General features: G+C 37.9%; 1 long non-coding RNA gene across 10 annotated transcripts in view; it reads left to right on the forward strand.

Annotated features, from left to right (window-relative positions):
* LOC145518087 (uncharacterized) overlaps window positions 1-20,015 on the forward strand; it is an 854,536-nt gene that overhangs the window by 704,365 nt on the left and 130,156 nt on the right. The window lies entirely within an intron of this gene.

The raw sequence follows: 20,015 nt of genomic DNA on the forward strand, positions 1-20,015 counted from the left end.
AACATTATATGTTTCAGTTGTACAACATAGCGATTCATAAATCTTATGCTCCATTTATAGTTGTTAAAAAATATTGGCGATATTCCCTCTGCCTTGCCATGTATCTTTGTAGCTTAATTTGTACATGGTAGTTTATACCTCTTCATTCCCTACCCCTATTTTGTCCTTCCTTCTTTCCTCTCCCCGTTGGTCACCACTAGTTTCTTCTTTATATCTGTGGGTTTTTAAATTTTTGTTATGTTCATTAGTTTGTTTTACTTTTTACATTCACCTTATAAATAGTATAAAGGCTTTGTCATTCTCTGACCTATTTCACTAAGCATAATAGCTTTCAGGTCCATCCATGCTATTGCAGATGCAAAATTTCATTCTCTTTATGGCTGAGTAGTATTCTACTGTGTGTGTGTGTGTGTGTGTGTGTGTGTGTGTGTGTGTGTACACACATACATACATATGCCGCAACTTCTTATCCACTCATGTGTTGATGAACACAGGTTGCTTCTCTATCTTGGCTTTTCTAAGAAATGCTGCTGTGGACATTGGCGTACATGCATCTTTTTGAATTATTGTCTTCATTTTCTTCAGACATATGCCCTGGGGTGGACTTACTAGATTATATGGCGGTTTTACTTTTAGCTTTTTGAGGAACCTCCATGCTGTTTTCCACAGTGGGTACAGTAATTTACATTCCCACCATCAGTGTATGAGGCTTGCCTTTTCTCCACAGCCTCACTAGCATTTGTTATTTGAGATATTTTTGATGATAGCCATTCTGACAGGTGTGAGATGATGTCTTCTTGTGGTTTTGATTTGCATTTCTCAATGATTAACAATGTTGAGAGCATTTTCATGTGCCTGTTGAGCATCTGCATTTTCTTTTTGGAAAAAAATGTCTATTCAGTTATTTTGCCTGCTCTTTTTTTTTTTAATAGAATTATTTGTTTTTTGGGTGTTGAGCTGTATGAGCTATTTATTAATATATATTGGGGACATTAGCCTCTTACTGGTCATATCATTTCCACATATTTTCTCCCATTCAATAGGTTGTCTTCTCATTTTGCTGTTGATTTCCTTTGCTATGCAAATGCTTGTGAGTTTAATTAGATTCCATTTATTTATTTTTGCTTTCATTTCCTCTGCCTTAGGAGACAGATCAAAAAGCATATTGCTATGACTTATGTCAAAAAGTGTTCTGCCTAAGTTTTTCTCCAGGAGTTTTCTGGTTTCAGCCTTACATTTAAGTCTTCAATCCATTTTGAGCTTATTTTTGTATATGGTGCTAGAAAATGTTATAATTTCATTCTTTTACATGTAGTTGTACTATTTCCCCAACATAACTTGTTAAAGAGACTGTTCCTGCCCCATGCTACCCCGTTCTTCTTGCCTCCTTTGTCACAGATTAATTAATTGTAAGTAAGTGGGTTTAGTTCTGGAATGTGGGATTTTTGACATATATGTGGTGGTGGTGGTGTAGTCACTAAATTGTGCTATCCCATGGACTGACTCTTGCTATCCCATGGACTGTAGCCACCCAGGCTCCATATGAATAGGCATATAATCACAACCACATCTCAATATGTTCCTATCCTATGCTTGAAAATAATTCTTAAAAAATAAATATTGTGAGGATCATAAAGAATATACTTGTGGTGTCTCAATGTAAGCTCCTTTGGGGAGGAATGATTCAGCCTTTGACACTGAATAAAGCTGCTGGAGAGTGGAGGTAGGACTAGCCTTGAAGATACACTCTTGAGGAGGATATCTAGGAACCTTGTTCATGAGTATCGTAGGGCATTGTGGGGATCAATTACATACCAATAACAATGGGAAATTTTCAACATTATTGCTGATGATAGAACTTAAGAGTTACTCACACCTACAAAGATGAAGAATGTTGTTACTCTATCAAAAATAATGCCATTTACCAAGACTGGTGTTCCTCATCATTTATACAAGATTGTCTCTCATCAAGATAGAAATCATATATATCATTGATAATAGTAGATGTTCTTGGAGGAATTTTATTTCATTGCTACATTAAGGACATTTTTCAATGCTAAAATGTGAGGTGATTGACCATGTTGTGTGAATTTAAATTTAGTGTATTGAAAGGTTCACTGGAGCAAAGAAAAGTTTCTGTGAGTTAAGATTTTTATTAATTTTTTTCCTAAGTCAGTGTGAATACTTTTCACACATGGAGATGACAGTGAGGGTTCTGTGAGACAGAAATGCAACCTTAAATGCTGGTATACATGGCCTTCACTTAATCATTTAAAAAATGTTTTTTACATATTCTTAGGCAATTGGTCCATACCAAGCAGGGGAAATAGAGGCCACTTCTATCTCTATTGAGCTTTAAAACTGAGTGGAGAAAAATAGATTTTTATCAAGTAATGCTATAAAAATATAGCTTAAGTGATAAATACAGAGAGTAAAAAGTATAAACAGCTGGTCTATACAGTAGCCCCCACCCCCCATCCATGGTTTTGATTTCTGCAGTTTCAGTTACCTGAGGTCAACTGCAACCTTTAAATATTAAATGGAAATTCCAGAAAGAAACAAACCATGTTTTAAATTGTACATCATTCTGAGGATCATGATGAAATCTCCCTTCATCCTGCTCCTTCTCCACTGGGACATGAAGCGCCTTCCTTTGTCCAGCTTTTTCCACCAATTGGCCACTCAGTAGCTGCTTCGCCAGAGTGACTGCTGCAGAATCCAGGGCTTGTGGTCAAGTGACCCTTATTTTGTATGATGGCCCCAAAGCACAAGAGCAGTGATGCTGGCAATTTGGAGATGCCAGAGAGGACCCTTAAAGGGCTTCCTTCAAGTGAAAATGTGAAAATTCTTGACTTAATAATGAAAGAAAAAATATCATATGCTGACATCTACAGTAAAAACGAATTTTCTCTCCATGAAATTGTGAAGAAAGCAGAGAAATATGCTCTGGTTTTGCTGTCACCTCATACTGCAAAAGTCACATCCACTGTACGTGAAAAATGCTTAGTTAAGATGGAAAAGGCTTTAAATATGTACAGTAAGATTTTGAGACAGACTACATTCACCTAACTCTTATTATAGTGTATGGCTATCATTCTCCTATTTTGTTATTAGTTACCATTGCTAATTTCTTACTGTGCATAAGAGTTGGATATGACTGAGTCACTAAGCATGCACATGCATAATTTATAAATGAAGCGTAATCATAGGTGTGGATGTGTAGTGGCACCCCACTCCAGTACTCTTGCCTGGAAAATCCCATGGACGGAGGAGCCTGGTAGGCTACAGTCCATGGGGTCGCTGAGAGTCGGACACGACTGAGTGACTTCACTTTCATTTTTCCCTTTCATGAACTGGAGAAGGAAATGGCAACCCACTCCAGTATTCTTGCCTGGAGAATCCCAGGGACGGTGGAGCCTGGTGGGCTGCCGTCTATGGGGTCGCACAGAGTCAGACACGACTGAAGCAACTTAGCAGCAGCAGCAGCATGTGTAGGAAAAAAGCATAGCTTATGTGAGGTTTGGTACAGTCCATGGTTTCAGGCATCCTCTGAGGGCCTTGAAAAAAGGAGAATTGCTGTACTGGGAAATCTTAAAACTCTGGGAATATTCTGAAAACTTTCCTTGGGAACGAGACAGTTGAATTGAAATCTCAAGGTCAGGATCCTAGAAGGAGGGTGAGAGGCCAGAAGAGACCCCCTCTAAGGGACTGTGGTTTGGGAGGATGTCACTTGGGGAAAGATGGTCAGTGTAGCTGAAGTGTATGGAGTGAGCAGGTAAAGTAGAAAAGGCAAGCTGAACAGAGGTCCAGTACTGAGGGCATTTATAAGTCACGTCACGGACCTGGCCTTTATTTTGTGAGAAAGGCAAGTGTGAAGGATTATAAGCAGAGGAGCAGCAGGATCTGATTTTGAAAATGTTGTTCAGGCAGCAGTGTGCAGAGTCACTTAGAAGAGGACAAGAGGAGAGGTAGGACACCACTTAGGAAGTGATACCACCGTGAGACACGTGTGTGTGTGTGTCTCAGCCGTGTCTGACTCTCTGCGAGCCCATGGACTGTAGCCCACCAGGCTCCTCTCTCCATGGTATTCTCCAGGCAAGAATACTTGAGAGGGTTGTCATCCCCTTCTCCAGGGGATCTTCCCAAACCAGGGATCGAACCCAGGTCTCCTGCACTGCAGTTGGACTCTCTACCACCTGAGCTACCAGCTGTGATGATAATGGGATTCTTCACACATTCCACAAATTGCGGTGGAGCGAGCACTTTGCACATTCCAAGCGTGACTCAGTGGCTGGAGAAAGACAGGGTCATGGGGAAAAGTGACAAAATTCCTGCTTTTCATTCTCACTTGGGAGTCAAGAACAAGTGAAAAATTAAATATCCAATAGTCAGGGTATATCAAGTGCTAAGAAGAAAATAAAGGAACAATGGGGCAGCCGCAAGAAAGGAGGAAAAAACAACATATATAAAAGTGGGTGTACAAATTTTAATTAATAATCTGTGTATGGAGATAGGAGGGGTACGTACTCTGCACCAAGGTCATACAATTAATTAGCAAAGTACAGGAATTAGTGTGTATGTGTGTGTTTGTAACATTGAAGATGGTGAGAAGGGTTTTATTAGAACTTTCTTTTCTGAAAAGGGTGATGACTCGGTTGTTAACTTTCTGAAATCGGCAGCTCTGTAAATATGTTTGCACTAATCATTAACTCTGTGTCTAGCCTACAGATTCACAAGTGAAATTCAATACATACATAGGGTCTGAAAATGAAGAGCTGTCATATTTGTTAAAGCATTTATTAAATACAGTTAATGTCTATTGTTCAAATTGTGTTCTCAGTTTAACCATAAGATCTTGGTTAGATTACCAACTGGGGTTAATGAAAAATAAATTATGCCGAATAAATAAATGATGTCTACCGAAATCAATATTTAAGAAATTGAAATCAGAATAAACACCCACCTACAGTTAGTAGCAGATAGTCTAAATATTATCTAATGTACTTTTATATGGACTATTTACAAAAAGAGAAATGGCTGATATTAATTTTTTGAAGATAATTTTATAGCTCATGCCAGTAGTACTTAATTTTATAATATTTGGCAATCTAGAGCTTTCACAGTTAAATGTTCTAAGTTACTTAGAGAAGATTTAGGATTAATGTTCCTTCTGAAATCATACTGTCTTGTTCAATTTTAAAGTATCTTTTCCTTGATATTTACATTTCTGTGGTTTTCTTTAGAGACCACTTAGATTTACTACTTAATAAAACCAATTTGCCTATATAAAGTTACATTATGTATTTTAACTTTATTATTAACTGGAGGAGAAATGTTAATTCATTTTAGTTTTCAATTTATGTATTTGAAAACTAAAGTACTGGGAAAACATGCCATGCACAAGGGATGAAGAAATAGAATATCAACATTCTATTACATAGAATAAAATGAGAAAGAAGTTGTCATTTATTTGATGACCAAGAAGTATGATTCAGTATCAATTAATACCATAGGGTTTTATAAGTGACTAAATTATATGAACAGTTGCTGCTGTTTGTATGTACAGTGAGGATATCATAATGTAATTTTAAATACTGAAACCTCCAAAGTCTTATATGATAGCATCAATCTTTTCATTCAGTTTAGGACCCAAATGTTCATGTTTAATTTGAAAAATTAGCTCATAAAAACTGATTGAGCAACAGTTCAGTATTAACTTGGTGATCCCAATATCAACCTCTTTTATGTGTATGTGATTTTGATAGAGAAGTTAGGTTATTAAACAGGAGAAAATCATTTTCTAAGTAAACCCAGTTTGAAAAATTTAAAAAAAAAAGCACTGTAGGAGATTTATGATAAAAAAAAAAATGGATCACAGCTGTATAGGTAACATGGAAATCAAAGTACCACCTCAATAGTGTCCAAGCATTTGTATCTGTTTAATTTCCATAGAAATGTTAAGGAAAATTATACTGATGCTTATTTAACTTTTTAAAGTGTCTTAAAATAATAAGTGTCAGAGATTTCTTTTAAAACTATATATTTATATACATACATGCTGCATACACACACACACATATACACACTAGCACGTGCAAATACAAATATATTTTTCAAAATCCTTTCACATTTGGTACCTTTGTCATCAGCATTACCTTACACAATCTCAAAGACAGTTTTAATTTTTTATTGTACAAGTGAATCAACTAAGGTGCACAAATTTTCAAGGATTTACTTGTCTTAGAAGTATATCTAAAGTTATACCACAGTCTTTTGAGGTACAATTTTAAGCACTTTTTACTATATTGTCCTGCAGGTATATTTTTCAAAGCTGCACGCTAAAGTTTCATGTGACCTTATTCTCCAGATCACATATGTTGAATAGATTGCTATTTGTCCACCCAGTGTCACTGTCTCTGTTTTCTAGGCATCCAGCATGAAGTATGTAGGGCTTCCCAGTGGTAAAGAATCCACCTGCCAATGCAGGAGACACAGGTTCGATCCCTAGGTTTGGGAGATCCCCTGGAGGAGGAAATGGCAATCCACTAAAGTATTCTTGCCTAGAGAATCCCATGGACAGAGGAGCCTGATGGGCTACAGTCCGTGGGGTTGCAGAAGAGTTGGGCAGGACTGAGTGACTAAGCTACAGGAAAGTATATGTTCGAGTTTCATTTGTAGGTGGGTGAAGGCCTTGTGTCTAAATTCTGGCAAAGAGTATCTTAAGAGCAGCATTGTCAGGGACTTTTCTGAAAGCTACATTAGTGTTGTCTCTGGGGCAAGATGAGACATTCTGTGCTTTTCTTGGTCTACCCTTTTGATTCCTGGAAAGCAGACTGGTGGCTGAGGTTCCAGCTGCCATGTCTTAGGCCATGAAGTAATCATGCAGATGAAACTCACATGCTAAGGATGGAGAAAGCAAGGAATGAATAAAGAGTTTTACTTCACAATAAATTCATGAAACCTATCTGTCAACTTTGTATTTTAAACCACCTGACTACTTCTACATGGCAGAGTACCTTGTGTTCCAGCCACTATTATTTTAGATTTTCTATATATAGACCTACCAAATCCTAACTGATATGATATTGAAACCATTCACCTTAGATTGAGGCTTGAACCCATGTGGCCAGGACTTGAACCTACCCAAAACCCATGGTCTTCCAACTGAGATTACACGCCTGGTTTTAGAACCTAGTGAAACTCAGGTTCTTGATGTCTCATCATATGACGAACTCAGCAAGAGACACAGTGATAGGTAAGAAGTGGATTTATTTAGAGAGAAACACATTCCACATACAAGCATGTGGGCTATCTCAGACGGAAAATGCAGCCTTGAAATGTAGTGTCATTAGCTTTTATGGGCTGGGTAATTTCATAGGCTAATGAGTGGGAGGATTATTCCAACTATTTTGGAGAAAGGGTGGAGATTTCCAGGAATTGGGCCCACTTTTTTGTCTTGGATGGTCAGGCTTGGAACTCTCATTGTGCCTCTGGGGGTGTCATTTAGCTTGCTGATGGTACCATGAGCATGTCCTGAGGATCAAGGTCTAAGCGAAGTTGACTTATCTGCCATCTTGGACTCATTTGATTCTAATCAGTTTATGTTGTGTCCTTGGGCTAGGTAATTCTTTCAAAGATGGTGCCCTGCCCGCTTCCCTTCTGTTTCAATATTAAAAGTGTGGATATTAGTAATCCATGCATAAATGTTGTTAAGTTGCTCAGTCGTGTCCAACTCTTTGCAACCCCATGGACTGCAGCATGCCAGGTTTCCCTGTCCTTCACCATCTCCCAGAGCTTGCTCAAACTCATGTCCATTGAGTCAGTGACGCCAATGAACCAACTCATCCTCTGTTGTCCCCTTCTCCTCCTGCCTTCAGTCTTTCCCAGCATCAGGATCTTTTCTAATGAGTCAGCTCTTCACATCAGGTGGCCAAAGTATTGGAGCTTCAGCATCAGTCCTTCCAATGAATATTCAGGATTGATTTCCTTTAGGATTGACAGATTTGATCTCATGAAAGTTGGCTTTTGCATTATAGGAGATGGCTTACATTTTTGTCTCTTCACTAATGAGTCAAATGCATATCAATTTCTGTGTGCTTATCAAATATTCTAAAACTAAAAGAAGAAAATCATCTTACTAGATATAGTATAATTTTTAAATCTAACACTTAATATGAACTTTTGTAGAATACCCATATAGTGATTATGAACATAATATTTCACCCATAACCCAAAGGAAAACTGGGATAGTCTGTCACAGCACAGATTAATGAAATAAACTCCCAATACACAGGCAAGGGAGTTCTTTCTCTTCCAGACTCTTTATCTAACTTTGTGACTTTGAGCAGGTCACTCAAGATCACTGGGTTTTTACATTCTCAGTAGTAAAATAGGTGAATGATCCTTCCGTAACTTCACTTTTAGCTTTAAAACTATTGACAAATAGTATAATGAGAACTCTTATATCATTGTTAGATTTGAAAGGAAACTTAGAAATTGGTTCTTAATAAGATTTAGTCTCTTAATTGATTTAGCTTTTGTTCAATTTTGCAAAGAGTTTATATACATGTAGGAAATGAAATGGTTTTTCTATAGGCAGATGTTTATATTATTTTAAACAATGAGGATTTGGGGGAATTTCAGGGATTATAAACATATGGGCTTGTTGGAAAAAGTTGAATATGCAAGGGAAAAAAAGGAAAAAGTAAAAGAACTTCTGAAAAGTGGAAAGGGATGATAAACATTCTAAAATAAAATATGGCACATGACAGAGATGTAGAAAGTGAATCAGACATTTTGCAGATTGACTAGTGAAGCCCTATTCACATTGTATGGCAGAAACCCAACGCAAAATTGTAAAGCAATTAACCTCCCATTAAAAATAAATAATTTTAAAAGAAACCTATAAAAGAAGAGATAAGAGTTTGTCTGAGAAAAGTAAATAATGTATAATTTCTTGTGTTAGTGTATCATCTAAATGAAGCTGATCAATGACATTTTTTAAAATGTTACTTAAAGATTAAGAACACCAGATCTGGAATAAGATATGTCTGAGTTTGTATTTTGGCTCTGCCACTTGCCATTTGACCTCATGACAAATACTTAATCTTTCTAAACCTTGGTAATTTGTTGATAACTATGACCTCTAATGAGCTTTCTTGGGGGCTCAGTGGTTAAGAATGCGTGTGCAATGCAGGAAACGTGAGTTTGACCCCTGGGTTGGGAAGATCCCCTGGAGAAGGAAATAGCAACCCACTCGGGTATTCTTGCTGGGAAATCCCATGGACAGAAGGAGCCTAGTATGCTACAGTCCACGAGGTTGCAAAGAGTCAGACATGACTAAAGCGACTAAACAACAACCACATGACCTCTAATGAAAATTCTATCCTTATGTCCTTTCGAGATAATCCTTACATCCTTTTCAAAAGCAAGACTCTATTGTTTTGCATTTTCTCCTGACACTGAAAACAGAAAAAGTAAAGCAAGAAAAGTCTTGAATAGACAAAGTAGACAATAAACATAGTTTAAGAAATAAAATATTTATTTATTTATGTGTACAACTTTTATTCTTTTAATAAACATCATTACATAGTCAATTTTCATATTTTTCCAGCTCACTGCCTTTTCCAAATCATTAAATTTGTCAATGTAAGTGGAAGAGAAAAGTTATTTTCTTTAACTCAGATTTTGTTAACCAAAGATGCTATGTAAGAAAAAGGACATGAAAATCACTGTAATAGGAGTTTTTAAAATCTGAAAATTACATACTGTCTCTTGGTTCTTGTGAAAAATGTTCTCAAGCATCAGCATGTTTATCCACATTTGCGTTTGTTTCTAGTGAATTACTACTTATTCTAACAAGCAAGTTTTAGGGGGAAAAAATCACAATACTATAAACTAGATACTGGACAGATGTTAATAGCACTTCATTTCATGGTTCTCTGATACAAATGCTCCTGATTATTTATAGAACTTGTCATCTGGGAAACATTAACTGAAATGCCCAGTGTATAAGGAGGCACATTTATGGCAATCACATGCGTGCATGCTAAGTTACTTCACTCACGTCCAACTCTTTGCCACCCTATGGACTGTAGCCCACCAGGCTTCTCTGTCCACGGGATTCTCCAAGCAAGAATACTGGAGTGGATTGCCACGCCCTCCTCTAGGAGATCTTCCCGACCCAGGGATTAAACCAGTGTCTCTTACATCTTATGAATTGGCAGGAGGGTTCTTTACCACTAGTGCCATCTGGGAACATCTAGGGCAATCATATGGGCATTCAAAGATGGGTGGCACAGATTAGAGATTTTTATATTTTGATGGAAAGTTCCGAAGTGGACTAATTTCAGGCTAAAGCAGAATCAAGCTTATTTTACAGAGGAACTCTTTAAGTGAGAGAGAAGTAGGAAACAGATTTATAGAGATCCATTTTCCCAAACCATATACTCTTCAGCAGAGGCCCCCAACATCGACTGTCTCAAGAGCACTTTAGTTTTTAAATTGAGTTTAAAAGTAATGAAAATAAAGAATGAAAACTTTTAGACAAAACATCATTACCAGAAGTTGCTGCAGCAGTTGAAATACAGCACTCTAAGTAGAGTTTTCTTTGGTTTGATTTTTGGTTAAGTTTTTCTGTTAACAGCCAGAGCTCCCACCTATGACATCAAGGAAGTTGCAACTGAATTATAATATGCTAAAAACTGAGTCTGTTGAAGTTTAAATGTGAATAACTTCTATTAGGACAGCCAAGGGCAAGGGACTTGGAAGCACAGTGAGCATTCTTATTAATTCAAGCTATTAAAAATATTTTCCTTTTCAATTTATGCCTTTATTTTCTTGGGGCCTATTGCCTGATTATACCTCTGATAGCAGAACTGCATTTCCAAAAGTACTTCAGGAACACACTTACTTGGAGTTTCAGAGATAGACAGACTTTTGTTAGAGATGGGGGGACCCATTATGTGAATTTCCCTGTGGGTAACCACACTTTTAAGCCTTTACAATATCATTTCTTTATAGGAGACTATAAAATGAACCCAATATTAAAATTAGAAGAAATGCTATTGATTCTGTCTTTTGTCATGAAAAGGATATGATGAACCAGTAAGGTCAATGTATTCCGGTGGGAGGAGGAGGGCTAAAACAAAACAAGCAAGCAAACACAAGCAATGAGCAAATGTAGGATAGATAAACTCAGCTTTAGAAAAAAACTTCACTTTCTTTTTGATTGCACAGTGCAGCATGTGGGATCTTAGATCCCCAACCAGGGATCAAACCTGTGACCCCTGCAGTGGAAGCACAGACTCTTAACCACTGGACCACCAGGGAAATCTTTCAGTTGTCCTTTTTTGCCATTGCTTTAGGATACTACTGAAATTTAAGAAGTGTATAAAAGAACTAGCTTATAGAGAAAGAAAATAGCATTTATTTTTGTTAGGTTCTGTTGTATTGCAGAACTTCTCAATTAGATACAGCCGATAAAGTGCTAAAAATTGGAAGGGAAACAATAAAACCGATAGACAGTAACAAAAAGTCACTGTAAAATTTCAGTTTATTAAATGGCATGTTTTGAAGAAAATGATTTAAAGATAGCCAGAATGGATAGAAATTGACTTTTCTGGGTGGCAATACATATTTGATAATGTTGAAACACTATATGTGGTTTGGATTACCTGTGTTTATTCATTTTTAAATGTATTGAGCATTTCCTAGGACATAAGAAGTGGTGCTAAATTCTTTAAAAACTAGTACTTCATTTAATATTCTCAAGAGTTTTGTGGGATAGATATTGTTAACCTACCTCATTTAACTTACAAAAAAAACACTGAAACATGGAGAAATTATTTTAATTTATGGGTTATTGTTGATTACTATCTCATTATTTAAGCATTAACATACTGCATGTGTCTATAATGGGAATAAGAAGCTTATATTTTCAAGTTTTTTGATTATACAATTATTGTTAAAATCAAATTCTATTGTCCCCTAGTTGTTTCCTAGTGTAGAATGTTTTAGGCATAGAAAGAAATAAATTTGTTACTGCTGCTGCTGCTAAGTCACCTCAGTCGTGTTCCACTCTGTGCAACCCCATAGATGGCAGCCCAGCAGGCTCCGCCGTCCCTGGGATTCTCTAGACAAGAACACTGGAGTGGGTTGCCATTTCCTTCTCCAGTGCATGAAATTGAACAGTGAAAGTGAAGTCACTCAGTCGTGTCCAACTCTTAGCGACCCCATGGACTGCAGCCTACCAGACTCCTCCATCCATGGGATTTTCCAGGCAAGAGTACTGGAGTGGGGTGCCATTGCCTTCTCCGACATTTGGTACTACCAGAAGTTAAATCAACAGGATGAAAATGTTTTGTATCATTTTGTTGAGTTGCTTAATTCTCTTTCAGTTCAGTTCAGTTTAGTCGCTCAGTTGTGTCAGACTCTTTGCAACCCCATGGACTGCAGCACGCCAGGCCTCCCTGTCCATCACCAACTCCCAGAGTTGACTCAAACTCCTGTCCATTGAGTCGGTGATGCCATCCAACCATCTCATCCTCTGTCATCACCTTTTCCTCCTGCCTTCAAACTTTCCCAGCATCAAGGTCTTTCCAAATGAGTCAGCTTTTCACATCAGGTGGCCCAAGTATTTGAGTTTCAGCTTCAACATCAGTCCTTCCAATGAACACTCAGGACTGATCACCTTTAGGATGGACTAGTTGGATCTCCTTGCAGTCCAAGGGACTCTCAAGAGTCTTCTCCAACACCGCAGTTAAAAAGTATCAATTTTCAGGGTTCAGCTATCTTTATAGTCCAACTCTCAGATCCATACTTGACTACTGGAAAAACCACAGCTTTTACTAGACAGACCTTTGTTGGCAAAGTAATGTCTCTGCTTTTTAATGTGCTATCTAGGTTGGTCATAGCTTTTCTTCCAAGGAGCAAGTATCTTTTAATTTCATGGCTGCAGTCACAATCTGCAGTGATTTTGGAGCCCAAAAAAATAAAATCTGTCAGTGTTTCTATTGCTTCTCCATCTATTCGCCATGAACTGATGGGCCCAGAAGCCATGATCTTAGTTTTCTGAATGTTGAGCTTTAAGCCAACTTTTTCACTCTCCTCTTTCACTTTCATCAAGAGGCTCTTTAGTTCTTCTTCACTTTCTGCTATAAGGGTGGTGTCAGCTGAATATCTGAGGTTATTGATATTTCTCCCATCAATCTTGATTCCAGCTTGTGCTTCATCCAACCCAGCATTTCACATAATGTACCCTTCATATAAATTAAATAAGCAGGGTGACAATACACAGCCTTGACATACTCTTTCCCCAATATGGAACCAGTCTGTTGCTCCATGTCTAGTTCTAACTGTTGCTTCCTGATCTGCATACAGATTTCTCAAGAGGCAGGTCAGGTGGTCTGGTATTCCCATCTCTTTAAGAATTATCCACATTTTGCTGTGGTCCACACAGTCAAAGGCTTTGCTATAGTCAATAAAGCAGAATTAGATGTTTTTCTGGAGCTCTCTTGCTTTTTCAATGATCCAACAGATGTTGGCAATTTGATCTCTGGTTCCTCTGCCTTTTCTAAATCCATTTTGAACATCTGGAAGTTCATGGTTCACATACTGTTGAAGCCTGGCTTGGAGAATTTTGAGCATTACTTTACTAGCATGTGAGATGAGTACAACTGTGTGGTAGTTTGAGCATTCTTTGGCATTGCCTTTTTTGGGGATTGGAATGAAAACTGACCTTTTCCAGTCCTGTGGCCACTGATGAGTTTTCCAAATTTGCTGGCATATTGAGTGCAGCAGTTTACAGCATCATCTTTTAGGATTTGAAATAGCCTAATCGAAATTCCATCATCTTCACTAGCCTTGTTCGTAGTGATGCTTCCTAAGGCCCACTTGACTTCGCATTCCAGGATGTCTGGCTCTAGGTGAGTGTGAGTGATCACACCATCGCGATTATCTGTGTCGTAAAGATCCCTTTTGTATAGTTCTTCTCTTTAACCTGTGTTTAATGGCAAACTTGAGTGCACTCTTAAAAATGTCAGATTGCTGATTCATGGAGAGACCATCTCCCTATAATGCCCCAAAGGTGATTGTCAGGAAAAGCTGAGGCTAGTGAAGGCATCGTTTATATATTTAAAAAAGCAAAAGGTGACAAGGGATTCATTCTGGTAGCTAGGATTTTTCACACAGGTTTATAAATATTCCTCTCTCTCAAAGATGAAACTGAGTCTATTGAAAGATACCAGCAAATTGGCCAAGACGTGAAGCAAGTGGAACTCCCCTACCCTACTGTAGGAAGTGTACAGTGTACAACCGCTCAGAAAGACTGACAGTTACTTTTAAGTTAAATATACATATACTTACTGTTTATCACAGCAATTCCTCTTCTAGGCATTTACCCAAGAGATGTGAAAACATATACACAAAAAGATTTGTCTTGTTCACAGAGCTTTATTCATAATATCCAAGCACTGCAAATAGCGCAGATGTTTATTAATAGATAAGTGGATTTTAAAAAAAAAAAGTATATTCATGCAGTTAAAAAGTACTCTCCAAAGAATAGAAACAGACAGCTAATACACATAACTACAGGGATGATTCTCAAAAACATTTTTCTAAATGAAGGAAGCAAGATACACACAAAAGTAATATTATATGATTGCATGTATGTGAAATTCTAGATAGGCAAAGTGGTCATGATGGAGAGCAGCAGACAGGTGGTCCTCTGTGGGCTAATGGTGGGAGTGGTTTACTACAAAGGGTTGGGAAAATTGAGGGTATGATGGGAATGTTCTTTATCTTGATTGGGGGGATTATATAAGTATATATTTTGTCAAAACCCTTTGATCTGTAGACTTAAAATGACTTTATTTTTGTGTATAAACTATAGCTTTATAAGAAAAAATGCTAATATTGCATTTTATATTTTAACAACGTAGCCATAAAGAATAAGACATGGATAGAACTAAATTGATGAAAAAACCTGAGTAAGCAAAAGCCAAATAATGAATTCAGACTTAATTTTATCTTAATTGAGAACTAATAGGGCACCATTTTTCTAAAATTCTCTGCACTCTGTGCTGTTTATCTGTAGGCTTGTTTGCTGTCTCATGGTCTGTAACATTCATCATGGTCATGACCAGTCTCCACTGATTTGAGCTGGCATTGGTTTGAGTGTAAACTATTTTAACGTTAGTTTAAATAATTAGAAAAACAAGTAATGATGTTAAAAAATAAGCATAAGTTAAAAGCGAAATACACCTGATGCAAAGATTATGTTCTATTTATTATTAATATGGGAATTGAGCTACATACCTGCCAGAAGTGAAGAATATGAATACAGTGATGTGTGAACCAGTTTTAACTGTTAGAAAACTTTGCATCAGAATTGACATTTTCATGGTTTCTTCTCCTGCTTTTTCATTATTGCTCTCTGGACTTGCTTTCCATTTATAATCATTGACATTAAGTGTTTTCTGAGATTTCTGATTTCTCTTTATTGGAGGTGACCATAGATTCAGAAAACTAAGATCATGGCATCTGGTCCCATCACTTCATGGGAAATAGATGGGGAAACAGTGGAAACCGTGTCAGACTTTATTTTTCTGGGCTCCAAAATCACTGCAGATGGTGATTGCAGCCATGAAATTAAAAGACGCTTACTCCTTGGAAGGAAGGTTATAGCCAACCTAGATAGCATATTTAAAAGCAGAGACATTACTTTGCCAACAAAGGTCCATCTAGTCAAGGCTATGGTTTTTCCAGTGGTCATGTATGCATGTGAGAGTTGGACAGTGAAGAAAGCTAAGCACCGAAGAATTGATGCTTTTGAACTGTGGTGTTGGAGAAGACTCTTGAGAGTCCCTTGGACTGCAAGAAGATCCAACCAGCCCATCCCAAAGGAGATCAGTCCTGGGTGTTCATGGGAAGGACTGATGTTGAAGCTGAAACTCCAATACTTTGGCCACCTGATGCGAAGAGTTGACTTATTGGAAAAGACCCTAATGCTGGGAAGGATTGGGGGCAGGAGGAGAAGGGGACGACAGAGGATGAGATGGTTGGATGGCATCACCGACTCGATGGACATGGGTTTGGGTAGACTCCGGGAGTTGGTGATGGACAGGGAGGCCTGGCGTGCTGCGATTCATGGGGCCCCAAAGAGTCGGACATGACTGAGCGACTGAACTGAACTGATAGAAACTGACATGCAAATTTTGATACTTTTTGAGAGAAAGGGGATACTAGGAAAATATAGTGTTCTGGGCAAATTAGGCTATAAAATTGTCCTATGTAAAATCCTTGTTTGGGCATTATGAATGTTCTCACTGGAGCCGTATTAAACTAGAAAGTTTTCCAGCTTCATTTTATATACCACTTCGTATAGGACTACATACAAAATTGGACTCAGTAAATACTTGTTGCAAGATTTAAATTTTACTTTTTCTTACCTAGAGAATAAAATGCTATTGTTTGCTACTAGAATTAGGAATTTGTGCAGACTTAATATTGAATTTCTTCCTATAGTGGCCCATTAAGCAGAGTATTTGTTTAAAATTATGCTGTCATCCCCTCAAACTATTGTATTCTCTTGAGAATACAAACTGTTGTATTCTCATGAGAAAGAGCTTCTCATGGAATTCTTATGGATAGATGAGATGAACTGTCCATGTCGTGAAAACAAAATTTCAAACTTTGAGCAGAATCTTATTTATTTGAATAAATGTTCTCTGGTATGTGGAGTTTATCAATTTATCACAAGTCAGAGATCAGGTTACACTTCTACCTTTCCCATTCATGGGCTGTATGGCAGCTGGTATGGGCTGACTTGAGTCCCTCCCAGAATTTACACGTTAAAGCCATAACTCTCGATACCTCAAATGTGGCTATATTTGGAGATGAGGTATTTAAAGAAGTAATAAAATGAAAGTGTGAGCTTTAGCATGGTCCTAATCTAATCTGACTGGTGTGCTTGTTGGTGGAAGAAATTTAGCCGGAGAGCGTGTATACAGATTGGAGACTGTGTGCCGACAGAGGAAGAAGATGGCCACACACAAGCCAAAGTGAGGAGTCAAGAAACTTAATATAGCATCTAGATCTCCATTGCTATTGCCTGGCTACACTGCTAGGTCTTCCTACAGACTTAGCTAGCCAAAACTGCTCCATGAACTCCCTCTGACCCAGTCTGGAAAGACCATTAAGTCACTGCTATAGATACTGCCTGGATACATGCCCCCCTAAACCTTCTTTCTTTCTCCACACCCAGACCAGTGGACCCAGATGAGTCTTGCTTGACACATGGCCCTGTTCTTTTTATCAGTCACAGTAAGGAAGAGTAACTTTTTATTGTAACATGTTCCATAGGAGAGATTTAAAATAGAGAAAAGGTGACTTATTTGATTCTGTCTTTATCATCGTATGCATGGAAGAAGGAATCCCTTCAATAACTGTATTTGAGAGTTAATTAGCCTGTTTAGGAAGTGCTGCTCTCCATGCGCTAGCATATAATTTCCCAGCATGGTTCAGTAGCAGGATATTAAAGAACCCAGCTGAAAGGATCATCCTGTTCTGTATCTCAAGGTCTTCGTTGTTCTGCTGAGCAATCGCATAATGAGGACAACTAGCCTAATTCAGTGAGAGGACTCTACTATTTCCTCTCGGCTTTTGTGAGATAGAAATTATCTGCTAATGTGGAAATACTAGCTGTGATGACCTGCGCTATCATCTTCATGTAATAGGACTCATGAGAGCAAGCAACCACATTTGCCTCTTTCTCTGAAATCCCTCTGTGACACACATTAGGATGTTCTACACAAAGAACACACTTCAAAACCCATGTGTCTGTTCACCTTGTGCTGTGTAAATGGAATGTATTGAGTCAACCACCATCTGAATCTCTGTCTTCTGTTGTTCAAATCTTACCATGTTGTTTTATCTAGGATAAGTGCATAACTGCTGCTGCTGCTGCTGCTAAGTCACTTCAGTCGTGTCCGACTCTGTGCGACCACATAGACGGCAGCCCACCAGGCTTCGCTGTCCCTGGGATTCTCCAGGCAAGAATACTGGAGTGGGTTCCCATTTCCTTCTCCAGTGCATGAAAGGGAAAAGTGAAAGTGAAGTCGCTCAGTCGTGTCCGACTCTTAGCGACCCCATGGGCTGTAGCCTACCAAGCTCCTCTGTCCATGGGATTTTCCAGGCAAGAGTACTGGAGTGGGGTGCCATTGCCTTCTCTGAGTGCATAACTAAAGTAGTATAAATTTTCCATTTTCAATGTGTTCCATAACCTCTACTGACATTCATTCAGAATGTTTTTTATTAAAGGCCCAATGTACAGGATATTGTTACTTTTTAGTAACATTGGCTTATTTTTGAGGTACAGTGGTCCAGTCCACTATTACTCAAAACTGAATGCCAAACTCAGGGATCTTACAATCTACTATGGGGATAATTCCCCTTGTGCCTCAGCTGGTAAAGAATCTCCCTGCAATGCGGGAGATCTGGGCTCGATCCCTAGGTTGGGAAGGTCCCTTGGAGAAGGGAAAGGCTACCCACTCCAGTATTCTGGCCTGGAGAATTCCACAGACTGTATAGTACATGGGATCACAAAGAGCTGGATATGACTGAGTGACTTTCACACAATTACAGGGATAATTCACATATACAATTTACAGTAATTGAAGACTTCTGAAGGTATCTCTAAACAGTGGATTTTCACTGCTGCATTTCTATATTCAGAAACTGGTGGGAGATTCTAAAAAACCTGATTAACAGGAAAATGTCATTTTCCATTTTTCATTTCCTTCCAGTGGATTTACTACAAAAGTGTTAGATTCAGGGATAGATAGCTATTTCTGTAATGGAAGAACTAGTAAATTTTCTCCTATTCAGGTAGTATGCTGGAAAACACTTTGGGGTGAGTAGTGTGAAGCTACTTATACTTGACATAAAAATAGTTAAAGAAGAAAAATAAAAAAGCATGATGGTTGAGGATTGACAGCTAGAAAGAGAAAAGGGTTTTGATTTCTTAGGATAGAAGTCTTCTGCTTTCAGATATTGATAGTAAATCAGCATTTTAAAATCCCTCTTATTAAATTAGAACTTGAGAAAAATCTCTTCTGAGTAATCTATCCTTGTGGTAGTGTTGGTATATTAGGACATGGTACAGAAAGGGCATAGCAGTCATTAGAAATGGGTCAGAGTAGAATCAATAATTTAGTAAACAGAAAACTCTAATAGAAGAAAATAATTTATCAGGAAAAAAATGTAAGGTATACCAAGCCCCCAACCTAGAGTTAGTGGAAGAAAAGTTACATTTCCCACTAATTATAGAACAAGAATGTCTCTCAAGACATCCTACCTGGTTGGGAAAGTAAAGGACAACCAAAATGCCCTAAGGGAAATGCAAAACAGGAAAATAAACATCTGGATTATAGTATTAAATGACCTCAAAATGATTCATAGAGTTCAAAGTATATTCTGGTAAGGAGAGAACAGTCTTCCATGAGACCTTAATCAAATGTGTGTTCAGCGATTACCTCTGGCTGCTGCTGCCTGGGACATTCCCTGGAAACCTTCCTTTTCAGGAGTATTATTTTCTGCCCTATTTTTCAGGCCTCATTTTACCACTTACAAAACTTAATTCTCCTCTGATTTTGTTGCAAATCATTATAATTTAACCAGTCTCAAATCTATGAAAATTTGTTCCTCTTCATAAACAAAGAAATAGCAAATTATTTTATCCCTAACCAACAAGTCTAAATACAAAAATTCTAAAATATAATACAATTGAAATGTTCATGTGTGAACATTTCACGTATGAAATATTCATATGTGAAACAACAAATGTGAACGACATATATGAACAACAAATGTGTTCATAGTTTGTTGCATATACTACAAAGTTCTCCATTCTAGCTATTTCTCTAGTCTGCCTAATTGCATAAATCATCGTTGCTGCAAAGGACTGAAACAACTAATTGCAACATTTATCAAAGTGCAATATACATATGGCCAAATAT

Source organism: Giraffa tippelskirchi, chromosome 8, assembly GCF_054371585.1.
Source record: "Giraffa tippelskirchi isolate mGirTip1 chromosome 8, T2T-mGirTip1v1.2.pri, whole genome shotgun sequence".
Lineage (NCBI taxonomy): Eukaryota > Metazoa > Chordata > Mammalia > Artiodactyla > Giraffidae > Giraffa > Giraffa tippelskirchi.